The 12,585-nt window shown below is 48.4% G+C and overlaps 1 non-coding gene across 1 annotated transcript; it reads left to right on the top strand.

The window, feature by feature from the left end:
- Positions 1 to 6,395: 6,395 nt before the first annotated feature.
- Positions 6,396 to 6,468, top strand: TRNAT-CGU (transfer RNA threonine (anticodon CGU)). The gene has a single exon. It is a non-coding gene; the product is annotated as a tRNA-Thr (tRNA).
- Positions 6,469 to 12,585: the final 6,117 nt, after the last annotated feature.

The following is a 12,585-nucleotide window of genomic DNA, read 5'->3' as shown; positions in this document are numbered from 1 at the left end:
GTTGAGTTTGTGTGTTTTTATTATGTGGTCAATTTTTTCATTTATATTCATGTAGGAGAGTAGGGTCTGCAATCCTATGATCACCCAGATTTTTTGCTTTTGTTTCACTGGTTTACGACTTTCTCTGGCTGTGGGCCTGCCAATCAGACCCACAGCCTGGCTGTTCTCTCTCTAAATTACAACGTGTACCCTAGGTGCATTTACCAATTGGTACTGGGCCACCTTGTCAGACCCTGTAACTCAGGGCATAGGTGTACCCAGGGCCTACCAGGGGCTGAAGCATGTATTATGCCACCCCTGGCTGGCCTCCTAAATTTGACACAACTGGCTGCATGACAGCTGGGGCAAAGTCGTGTAATCACCCTTTGCTGTAGATATAGTATACCTATATCTAACCCTAAAAATGGACACACAGATTCCTATCAGTCACTCCTATGGCAGGCCTTGATAATCCTGAAGGCAGAGTGCTTGGAATCGTGTGAGATGGTGCTCTGGCATGATCTGAGCCTGTCTGCAGCTTGCGGAACCAAGTCCTAATAGCTGTTCCATGATAACGCATACCATATACTCTTAAGTGCATTATAATCCTCGCGGTTAAATGCTATCTTTGATATTGCTTTATCAAAACATGTCGAGTAAGGTGTCATACGAATTGGAATACTAACCCCTCGCCAATTCTGGCGACGGGGTTAGCATTCCACCCTTCTAGAGGGACACGACATGTATGTAACTGTGAACCCCGGTTAAAGTTAAACGAAGCCTCAGCTCCACAAAATGGATGCTGCCACCACAGACACGAGTCTGACCCCCTGCAGCTGGGAGTCCTTCCAGCGAGGGGAGCCTGGACAAAGGGTTTCCTGTTGAGGGCGGTGCTAGCACCGTCCCAGACAGGGTTTTGTGTATCCTGGGTAGGCAGGGCTTTACAGGAAGGTGACTGCTGAGTGGCACCCCGGTGCTCACTACGCATAGGAGGGTCAGAACCAGTTCCAGGGGCACACCAGCCCCTGGCCTGGGGAAAGTCCGGCATGGGAGAGGGGTGTAACCACCCCCCTCCTAGTCCCACCCATAGGCAGGACCTAGTCACCGGGTCAGCCCCTTTTCTTAGTATAAAGATAGGAGCGGGCCCCCTGTTCAAATTAGATCATCTTTGGAATCAAGACATGACTTTCTGCGAAAGGATATCAAGATTTCTTCTTCAAGATTCTCCCTTGTGGCTAAGGAGTAGTCACCCTGCATCAAGCGGGCACCATCCTAAGAACATTGCGGTCTGCTGCAAGTCCTTCCTCCGGAATCCGACTGCCCAGCTCGACGAGACCCGGCTTCCCTGGCACCTCTGACCTCTACTCACCTCTACAGCCAAGCTGAGAACCGTGAGTGCGACGAGACCTCGAGGGACCGACGATCGCCAAGACTGCACGACTTCTTTGCAACAAGCCCACCGTGTGCTCCACTGGTGAGTGCTTTGGGGTCCGAGAAGCCCCAACCCTGAGCAGCTCCAGCACCGAAGATCAGCCCTCCAGCATCTCCACAATCTGCGTGGGGCCCTTCTGCTTTTGTCTGCTCACCGCGCTGTGTGGCTACTAGCCGGCTGGCTTGTGGCCTTCTTCACGACGCCCGACGACATCACTGCTGCTGGTCTGGTTTCTCCAGACTGGCCCTTGCTTCCTTGTAACAGAGAACCACCCCGGACCCTCCTGGTCCACTCCAGATGCCATTTTGAGTCCACCGCGTGGGCTTGAATTTGCCAAGGCTTTGTTGCCCAATCCTGGGTCCAGCGACGCCGACAGCTTCATCCATCGTGGGACAGCTCGCTCCTCCATCCTGGTCGCCGACAACGCCTCCTGGTCCGTGAGATCTGCAGAGCACAGCGTCACCCACTCACCTAGTCGAGGTGACTACCATCCGGTGCCCTCCTGGTGCCACCTGACTACTGGCTAGTAGTCACGAACTTGGTCCCCTCTGCTTTCAGGTGTCATCGCTCTTCAAGATCCAGGCTTGGATCACTTCGAACTCCCTTCACTGGTCGCCTGCCAGCATCTTTCTTCCAGGCTCCTGGTCCGTCTATGAGGATTCCCGACGTCTTTTGAGACCTATGCAGATGCAGCCCCTGGGCTAGGTAACTTCGGCATTTTGGTGCCCCAGCATAGCCTCACTATCCAAGGGTCAGAATCCACTTTCGTTTTCCTCCTACCAGGTCGGGTTCACCCGAGAACACTAACTCTGTGAAATCTAGCTACCATAGACTTTGTCCCGCATCACGCGTGAGAGTGCACACACTGCACCCGAGTCCCCTGGGTCTCCTAGAAGTAATCTAACGATTCTATAGTCAAGTCCTAGCGATTCCAAAGTCTATTAGTACTGTACTTACCTGCTAGTAATTTCGCATTCCACTTTCAGAGTATATGGTTTTCCGTGCCCCTCGGGCATTTGTATATACTGTGCTAACTTAAGTATTTTCGTAAGAGTTTTGTTTTGTGCTTAGTACCCTGTCCTCATAAAGAGTACAGGGCTGTTGTGATTTTAATAAATACACTGTTTATTTTCATAACACTTGTGTGGTGTCCTTTCACTTGGTGTTCAAGGGGTATATGTGTGGTATAACAGCTGGCTTAACACGCCCTCTCAAGTCTTTAGCCTTAGATTGCTCGTATCCACGCTACTAGGATAGCTGGTCTATAAGGTTGACTTACAACCAATCATCAATAAAGGTTGCTGGACTGATACATAGTGTTCACTAGAATAGTGAGCACTGCATATCAGGCCACCTTCTCACATTGGTGAGCAGCGGTTGGGATTTGAGCTTGCTGTTGTTTTACCACACGTATCCTAGGAATATCTTGTTGAAAGATCACATAAGTACTTGTAGGTACATATAACTTAGCTTAGAATACTCTGAGTTCTACTGAACCAGCTGTTGCAGCTCCTCAAGGCTTAGCACACCTTGGCTGCAACTCTTAGCAAGGGATCAGTAGGCAAACACATAGTGTAGGTAGGTGCATCACTTACACCACACTAGAAAGCATGTCTAACCACGGAGAGTCTACTGAGACCCCTCAGGTGGTTGAGGACCCTCCACAGGCCTCTTCTAGATATGCAGCCCTTAGCTTTCAGGAGATGAGACAAGTGTGTACCTCCAGGAAGCTAAAACAGGGGTCTAACCCCACAATCCCATTTCTGATTGGTCTCCTAGAGACTTATGATGCTAGAAAGGCTGAGAAAACTCTTAGCTCTTCTCATCCAGAAGGGGACATGCCAGCCCTAGAAGGAACCAGGGGTGACCCAGATCTCATCCATCTCTCAGGTGAGGAGGATGATGATCAGGAGACATCTGGGGATGAGGCAGACAAAGGTCCAGAAGTAGTTAGTCAGCTAACTAGGGACAACTTAAGCAGGCATGAGAATGGTACTAGGAGAACCCTGGGACCCCTCTTAGGCCAGCTTAACATTGGGAATGGACGAGTTAGGTCTCTATCAAGAGGCTCTGGCAGATCCATTCAAACCAATGGCTCTCAGAGCTCTACTTTGAGGAGGATGACCTCCCCTCAGAGGAGAGTGTATGAAGCTAAAGAAAGGGCAGCCAATCTGAGGATTGAAAGGGAAGTACTTGCCCTGGCCAAAGAGAGGCTTGCCTTTGCTAGAGAGCAACAGTTAAGTGGGGTAGCCCCCACTGGTGGCAGCAATGTACCTAGCAATAGGGAAAGGAGTTTTGATACAAAGCACCTGAATAAGATAGTGCCCCCCTTTAAACAAGGGGATGACATCCACAAATGGATAACTGCTTTGGAGAGGGCCTGCACTGTGCAGGGTGTTCCCCAAAGTCAGTGGGCAGCTATCTTGTGGCTCTCCTTTGAAGGTAAAGGTAGAGATAAGCTCCTCACTACAAGAGTTGAGGATGCTAACAATTACCAAGTCCTGAAGAATACACTGATTGATGGGTTTGGCCTAACCACTGAGCAGTACAGGTTGCTGTTCAGGGATACCCAGAAAACTCAGTATCAGGATTGGTCTGATTTTGTAGATTGTGCCACTAAGGCTTTGGAGGGCTGGTTGCTGGACAGTAAGGTTACTGATTACACAGGATTGTATAATTTGATGATGAGAGAACAAATTTTAAACAATTGTCAGAACCAGTTGTTGCATCAGCATCTTGTTGTCTCAGATCTGACCTCTCCCCAAGAATTGGGAAAGAAGGCAGACAGATGGGTCAGAACAAGAGTTAAGCAGAACCAGGGCCAGAATCAAGGTGGTCAGAAGAAAGCAGACCAGAAGGGTAAAGATTCTAAGGGGGAACAAAATGACCAGAAGACTTCGACAGGTCCCCAACAACCCAAAGAGGGTGCGGGTCAGGCTCCCCAGAAAAAGAAGAATCAAGAGGGCCAGTCCAAAAGGTGGTGCCAATACTGCAAAAGTAAAACTCACTGGTTTAGTGAGTGCACCAAGAAAGGAGGAGGGCAGACTCCTGCCACTGCAGCCCCTAAGGCACCTGTGCCCCCTAGTACAGTCAGCAGTGGTAGTGCACCTCCCAAGGGTTTAGTTGGGTTAACCTTGGGTTCTGAGGGGTATGACAACTTAGTTGGCACACTCACTCAGGCTGTCCTTGTCTGTACAGGGGATGTGGATATATCCCATGACATAAGTCCCAATACTTTGGGCAAATACAGGCAGACACCTTTGATAAATGGAAAATTGGCTCAGGCCTATAGGGACACTTGTGCCAGTGTCACAATGGTGACACCTAACTTTGTGGACCCTGGACAGATCATGCCAGGTACAGATTTCCTGGTGACCAATGCAAGCAATGTCACTACCAGTCATAGTATGGCAATTGTTGCTTTCTCCTGGGGAGGGGTAAATGGCAAGAAGAAGGTTGTTGTTAGTTCAGACCTCCCAGTAGATTGTTTGTTGGGCAATGATTTGGAGTCATCACAATGGTCAGAAGTGGAGCAGAGGACTCACATGGAGATGTTAGGCTTGCCAGCACATGTGTTTGCTGTGACTAGGTCACAGGCCAGAAGATGCCCCACTGAACAGGTGCTGGATCCTGGAACAATGGACCAGACACCTTCCAAGAAGAAGAGCAGTAGGGTTAAGGCATTGCCTTCCCCCTTGCCCCAGGTTGAGGATCAAGTCTCAGAGGAGGCTGACCTACGAGAATTGAGGGAAACTGAGCCTAAAGAATTTGAACTTGATCAAGTTGAATTCCTGGGCTCAGGGGGACCCTCAAGGGAAGACCTGGGGAAGGAACAGTTAGACTGCCCTTCCCTTGAACCCCTCAGACAGCAGGCTGCTGCTGAGGCTGCTGGGAACGCCACAGGTACCCACAAGGTATACTGGGATGATGGACTCCTGTACACTGAGGCAAGAGACCCCAAGCCTGGCATGACCAGGAGGCTGGTTGTACCCTTGACTCAGAGAGGTTTCCTTCTAACCTTGGCCCATGAGATTCCCTTAGCAGGTCACTTAGGCCAGACAACGACTTGGGACAAGCTTGTCTCACACTTTCACTGGCCTCATATGAATGAGGATACCACGGAGTTTTGTCGCTCCTGTGTCACTTGCCAAGCCAGTGGTAAGTCAGGTGGCACAACAAAGGCCCCCCTTATACCAATGCCTGTGGTGGGGGTGCCCTTTGAAAGAGTGGGGATTGACATTGTTGGCCCAATGGAACCCCAGACAGCATCAGGGCACAAGTTTATACTGGTGGTAGTGGATCATGCCACCAGGTATCCTGAAGCTATTCCACTTAGGACCACTACAGCACCTGTGGTGGCAAGGGCCCTATTTGGAGTGTTCTCCAGAGTGGGCTTCCCTAAGGAGGTTGTCTCTGACAGAGGTGCAAACTTCATGTCAAGCTACTTAACTGCTATGTGGAAGGAATGTGGTGTCAACTTCAAGTTCACTACACCCTATCATCCACAATGCAATGGGCTTGTTGAAAGGTTCAACAGGACCCTAAAATGGATGATTCATGGACTACCTGAAAAGCTCAGGCGTAGATGGGATGTCCTGATACCCTGCCTTCTGTTTGCTTACAGAGAGGTCCCACAAAAGGGGGTTGGCTACAGCCCTTTTGAACTTTTGTATGGGCATCCTGTGAGAGGTCCCCTGTGTTTGGTGAAGGAAGGATGGGAGAGACCTCTCAAAAAGCCTGCAACCAACATAGTGGACTATGTACTTGGTCTCCGCTCCAGGATGACTGAGTATATGGAGAAGGCATCTGAAAACCTTAAGGCCAGTCAAGAACTTTAAAAAGCTTGGCATGACCAAAAGGCTGTCCTGACTGTTTACCAGCCTGGACAGAAGGTGTGGGTGTTGGAGCCAGTGGCCCCAGCAGCACTCAAAGACAAATTCATCATCAACAATAAATTATTTATGCATTTCTTACTATTAACGTTGGTGCTGTGGCTTAGTGGTTAAAGCGCCTGTCTCGTAAACAGGAAATCCTGAGTTCAAATCTCAGCAGCACCTAACTGTTATCTCCATGCTTTCCGAATAATTTTCATCAAACAAATGTTGAATACAATTTAAGAATAAACATCTGGTTCTATGAACTTTAGAATAAGTTATCCTAAAAATTAAATAAAATGCTTGGTATTGTGAAGATTTTTGTAGGAATGCATTGACTGAAATAGGGAAAAGAAAATGACAAAGAACAAGATAGAGGTGAATGATCACTCTATTGTTGAATTCAACTAATCCATTCTTCAGCAAGGTATATTTTAAAATGATATGAATAGGGTAAACTTCAAATTAGAGATGTGTTTTTGAATAAGTGAAGAGTCTTCATTCATCTTAAGTGTTTGAGTAGAGAAGTGTGTGAACTTAGAAAAGAATATGAAAGTGAAAAAGCAATATTCTCTTGAACATCATAAAGAAAAGTGTTTCAAATTTAAGAATCAAGTGGGTGCTATGGCTTAGCTGGTTAAAGCGCCTGTCTAGTAAACAGGAGATCCTGAGTTCAACTCTCAGCAGTGCCTTGCTTTTCTCATTGTTATATAACAAATCATTTTCATTAGGTCTTATTCCGATACAATTAAAATATAAAAGTCTGATTCATCTTACTGTTAAACAGATCATCTTTAACCTTATAAAAACTCAAGTATTTTCAAGATCATAGAATGAATACTGTTATTGCAAAATGAAAAGAATACATATCTATGAGAAAGACGTAGATGAAATGTCTACCTAGATTGGAGCAACATTATTACCTTCATGAAAAAAAATTGTAAAGAATTCAAGAAATGAAATTGGGTTTTATAAGAGTACCTGTTTATTAAAACATATCAATCCTTGCGTAGTGATTGAGTATCTTTTCGTGTTTAAGATTACAATACATATAAAGAAGAATTTATAGCAGAAAACACATTTTCATCATCAACAATGAATTATTTATGCATTTTGTACTATTAACGTTGGTGCTGTGGCTTAGTGGTTAAAGCGCCTGACTCATAAACAGGAAATCATGAGTTCAAATATCAGCAGCACCCAACTGTTTTCTCCTTGCTTTCCGAATAATTTTCATCAAACAAGTGTTGAATACAATTTAAGAATAAACATCTGGTTCTATGAACTTTAGAATAAGTTATCTTAAAAATTAAATAAAATGCTTGGTATTGTGAAGATTTTTGTAGGAATGCATTGACTGAAATAGGGAAAAGAAAATGACAAAGAACAAGATAGAGGTGAATGATCACTCTATTGTTGAATTCAACTAATCCATTCTTCAGCAAGGTATATTTTAAAATGATATGAATAGGGTAAACTTCAAATTAGAGAGGTGTTTTTGAATGAGTGAAGAGTCTTAATTCATCTTAAGTGTTTGAGTAGAGAAGTGTGTGAACTTAGAAAAGAATATGAAAGTGAAAAAGCAATATTCTCTTGAACACCATAAAGAAAAGTGTTTCAAAATAAAGAATCAATTGGGTGATGTGGCTTAGCTGGTTAAAGCACCTGTTTAGTAAAAAAGAGACCCTGAGTTCAAATCTCAGCAGCGCCTTGCTTTATGGCCGGGATGCCTGTCACCCCCTCCCAACACAATCCCCAAGGATGGGAAGACGGACGCCGTTCTGAACTTTTGGAAGGCGGGAGGGAGTTACCCTCCCGGCCGTATTTATTAAAATATGAAACAAAATTAAAACATTAAAATAACAGTTTCATATCATGTACAATTTTCCATTTATGACATTACGATGCAGACAAGTTTATTGGCTAACCTTAACAAATTTCTAATACAAAGGTTGTCCTAGCTGAGTCTAAACAACCTGCAAATGCATACTTTCTAAATAAAAATTATACATCCTAACATTACGGGCCAATGGCAAGGTCGTAACCGGTGTCAGATCCCTACTACCAGAACTCCCCCCTCACGGTGTGAGGGGCCGGCGCACAGAGGACTGTACCTCTGTGCCAACTTCCAATTTCCCTTGTCTTAGCGGGGGCCCCTTATTTAACTCGACGCCATCTTAATGTTCGTCCGAGGACTCGTGTGAGGTGTCTAGAAGGTAGCGTGGACCCCCCTCCCACCCCACACTGTTTATCACATCTGCCGTCGCGGATATCCTGGCCCCGGGAAATTCGTAGGAGGGGCATCTAGCCGCCTCCTCCCCTGGGAGGGGCCTATGACCGCCTTCCCTTAGGCGACCCCATACTTAGTGGGTGCCGCCTCCCCGTGGGAGGGGCCAATGGCCGCCTCCCCCAGGCGTTCCCATCCATAGTGGGTGGCGCCCCCCTCTAGGGACCTTGAAATTACTGCTCACCGATCATGTCCTTACCGCCGACCAAAAATAAATACGACGTTTTATATACCTATTGAAGAAAGAAAATAAACTTTACATTGCAATATTTATCCTCTTAACTAAACATTCAACACATCTTTCAATTAGACTGTGATACTCCGCTCCACTGGGGAAGAAAATGTTATGAAGCAAATCATTTTATTGCAGTACAAACATTGACATCTTTATTAACCACTAAACCAGGAGAGAAAAGATATTATCAAAGCAAATCAATTTTATTGCAGTACTAACGTTGCCATAAGGGGCTGGTGGGTGGGTCAAAAATTGCTCCTTGTTCCGTCGAGGGCTCACGTGCAACGAGAGGGTGCAGCTTCCAAGCACAGGAACAAGAGGATGCTTCTTTGGATTGTTGCTCCTTTTATTCCTCTTCGGGAGGGCGTGTACCCTCCTCCGGTACGCCTACGGGGCGTGGCCAACGGTGTAGGTGTCTAGGACAACCCTTCTTGGGCGGGAAAAAGGCGCGCCCCGGCTACGCCGCTTCGGGCATACCAGCCGAGACACGCCCCCGCCCAAAATGTTTTCCCGGGGGGATCCGGGCCCCCCCATACGTTCCGGGGGACTGAGTGGTCGCCCCTTGCCATATGGTCGGGATGTCTGTCACCCCCTCCCAACACAATCCCCAAGGATGGGAAGACGGACGTAGTTCTGAACTTTTGGAAGGCGGGAGGGAGTTACCCTCACGGCCGTATTTATTAAAATATGAAACAAAATTAAAACATTAAAATAACAGTTTCATATCATGTACAATTTTCCATTTATGACATTACGATGCAGACACGTTTATTGGCTAACCTTAACAAATCTCTAATACAAAGGTTCTCCTAGCCGAGTCTAAACATCCTGCAAATGCATACTTTCTAAATAAAAATTGTACATCCTAACATTACGGGCCAACGGCAAGGTCGTAACCGGTGTCAGATCCCTACTACCATAACTCCCCCCTCACGGTGTGAGGGGCGGGCGCACAGAGGACTGTACCTCTGTGCCAACTTCCAATTTCCCTTGTCTTAGCGGGGGCCCCTTATTTAACTCGACGCCATCTTAATGGTTGTCCGAGGACTCGTGTGAGGTGTCTAGAAGGTAGCGTGGACCCCCCTCCCACCCCACACTGTTTATCACATCCGCCGTCGCGGATATCCTGGCCCCGGGAAATTCGTAGGAGGGGCATCTAGCCGCCTCCTCCCCTGGGAGGGGCCTATGACCGCCTTCCCTTAGGCGACCCCATACTTAGTGGGTGCCACCTCCCCGTGTGAGGGGCCAATGGCCGCCTCCCCCCGGGCGTTCCCATCCATAATGGGTGGCGCCCCCCCTCTAGGGACCTTGAAATTACTGCTCACCGATCATGACCTTACCGCCACAGGCCGGATAGTTGACCGGCTATCCGGCCCCCCCACACTCCTACTAAAGGTCATGCTTCTACAAACCCCTTAACCATGCTATGAAGTCTCCTATGAGTAAGACATTCCCTTCCTGGGACAAATGGACCCCATCTTCGAGATACATGTGATCCCCCCGAATACATCCATGCGGAATACAATGCAACTGTCCCGAGCGAAACAACCTACCAAGCTTGTTATTGACTTTCTTTACTGAATGATTCAAAGCTGATACAGAGAGGGCCCCCCGCCACACCTTCCTGGGAATCATGTGTGACCATGCTATCGTGCACCCCGGAATCCTTCTCGCCAACCAGCTAACAGTAGATAGAACTCGCTCGAGTAGTACTCGCCGACCGAGTGTCACCAAATCATTGCCTCCCAGGTGTACTATGATTACAGATGGCGGTGACCTTGTCCGCTCTAACAGTCTCTCAACAAAACACTGAAATTGGTCAATACAGAGCCCGCCCCTTCCGTGGAAGGTCACCCTGCACCCGTATTCCCCAGCCGCGTGAATCATGTCACCTGCTTTGAATACGTCCCCGGCACGCCTCACGTATGAGTGGCCCACGACCCACACCACTCTTTCCTCAGCCGGTGATCTTTGACCGCTGGTCCCCAGGTGTCGGGTCGACTGCACAGTCCGCCCCGCATAGCATGCTCGCGAAACTGTAAACCAAACAGAAGACAAGAAGCGTGAGTGCATGACATTGGCTTCACAACATGTGCAACCGCACATACCTTTTATAACAGTTTGAGGACCATCGTCCCAATTGTTTCACCTTTTCCACACTCAGACCCCTGGCTGTAGCCTCTGTAGCAGCCCCTATCCTAAAGGAATGGGTCCCAAAATTGCCCGGGTCCAAGCCCGCTGCCGCGATTGCCATTGTTAGCACCCGCTGAAACTGAAACCTAGTCAGTGGGGTGGCGTCGGTGTGTCTCAGCAAGCTTCCCCCCATGCTACCGCCCTTTGCGCCAAATATTCCTCAACGCATTTCACCGGGCACATGGGGGACCCTCGCATGCGCTGGACAACAATACTGTCCCCCATAGCACCCTGATCGGTCTTGGACCTGGCTATTGTGACTACCATTGAATCACCCTTGATCAGAATGTGTTCCCGACACAGACCTCCCCCCATATCCTGCTTATTTTTTGCCACCAGCTCGCTCACCCGCATAGCCCCATGGAATGCTAATGCGAAAGCGGCCCGGAACAGCACTGCCTCGGACTGGGAGGAACATGTCGCGGGGAGTACCGACATCAGCAGGGACAACCTTTCTAACCCAATCGGGCGCCTCTCGTCTACTCTATGACTCTCGAGGCGTTGCCACCCGCGCAGTGCCTTCTTTACCAGAAAGGACGATGTGGGGTCCTTGATGCCATGCGCCTGTGCCATGAATGCAATGGCGGCCCGGTGCCTATTGGCCGTTGCCGCTGATCGGCCTGCCTTGTGGAGTGCTACTAAAAAATTTAGGACATACTCCTCCTGCCACCAATTATCCCCTCCTGCTGGACCCAAAATGCACAATAGGAACGAAACGCTCCTTCGTATGCCTTCCTTGTCCTGGGGGCTAGGCTTGCTCCCACGAGGTCCTGTAATCCGGGGCACCGAGTAACCAGAGAGATTCGGGAAATGGTGCCGCCACTAGGTCCGTGGAAGGTAGATAACCCCTGAAGGCCTGCATGTGGGAACGAGAGAGTGCATCAGCCGCCTGGTTCAGCACACCCGGCACGTGCCTCGCCCTAAACTGAACGTTCAGTCTCATGCAAAGTAGTACAATTTCCTTCAGTAATCTCAATATCCACTTGCAGCGTGCTGCCTGATTATTTATACATTCGACTACGGTCATGTTGTCGGACCAAAACACCACTGTGCGATCACGAAACTCATCCGGCCATGCCTTCAGAGCCACAAAAATGGGGAACAACTCAAGAAACCCAATGTTACCTGTGAGCCCACTGGTGTGCCACCACGTCGGCCATGTTTGTGCCGACCATCGATTACCGAAGATGGCGCCAAATCCCACGCTCCCTGCCGAGTCCGTCCACAAACCCAGCTCGTCCGAGGATGCTGGTGACTTGCTCCACACCACTCGACCGTTGAAATCTGCCAGAAATGCCAACCATATGCGCATATCCTGGCGAACCTCTGCAGACAGTCTTGTGCAGTGGTGCCCTTCCTTGAGACCGACCATGGCTTGTGCAATAGAGCGGGAAAAGGGGCGGGCCATTGGTATCACTCTAAGGGCAAAGTTAAGCTGTCCCACTGCTTGCTGTAACTGATGGAGAGTTACTTTTCCTTTGCTAATGCACAGTTCTAGAGAGGCCCTGAATTTCACTACTTTTTCCCTGGGCAAACGGAAGCATCCCTCCACCGAATCGAGCTCAATTCCAAGAAACTCGAGTGA

Source organism: Lissotriton vulgaris, chromosome 12, assembly GCF_964263255.1.
Source record: "Lissotriton vulgaris chromosome 12, aLisVul1.2, whole genome shotgun sequence".
Classification (NCBI taxonomy): Eukaryota; Metazoa; Chordata; class Amphibia; order Caudata; family Salamandridae; genus Lissotriton; species Lissotriton vulgaris.
This window is presented reverse-complemented; position numbering and strand designations above follow the sequence as displayed.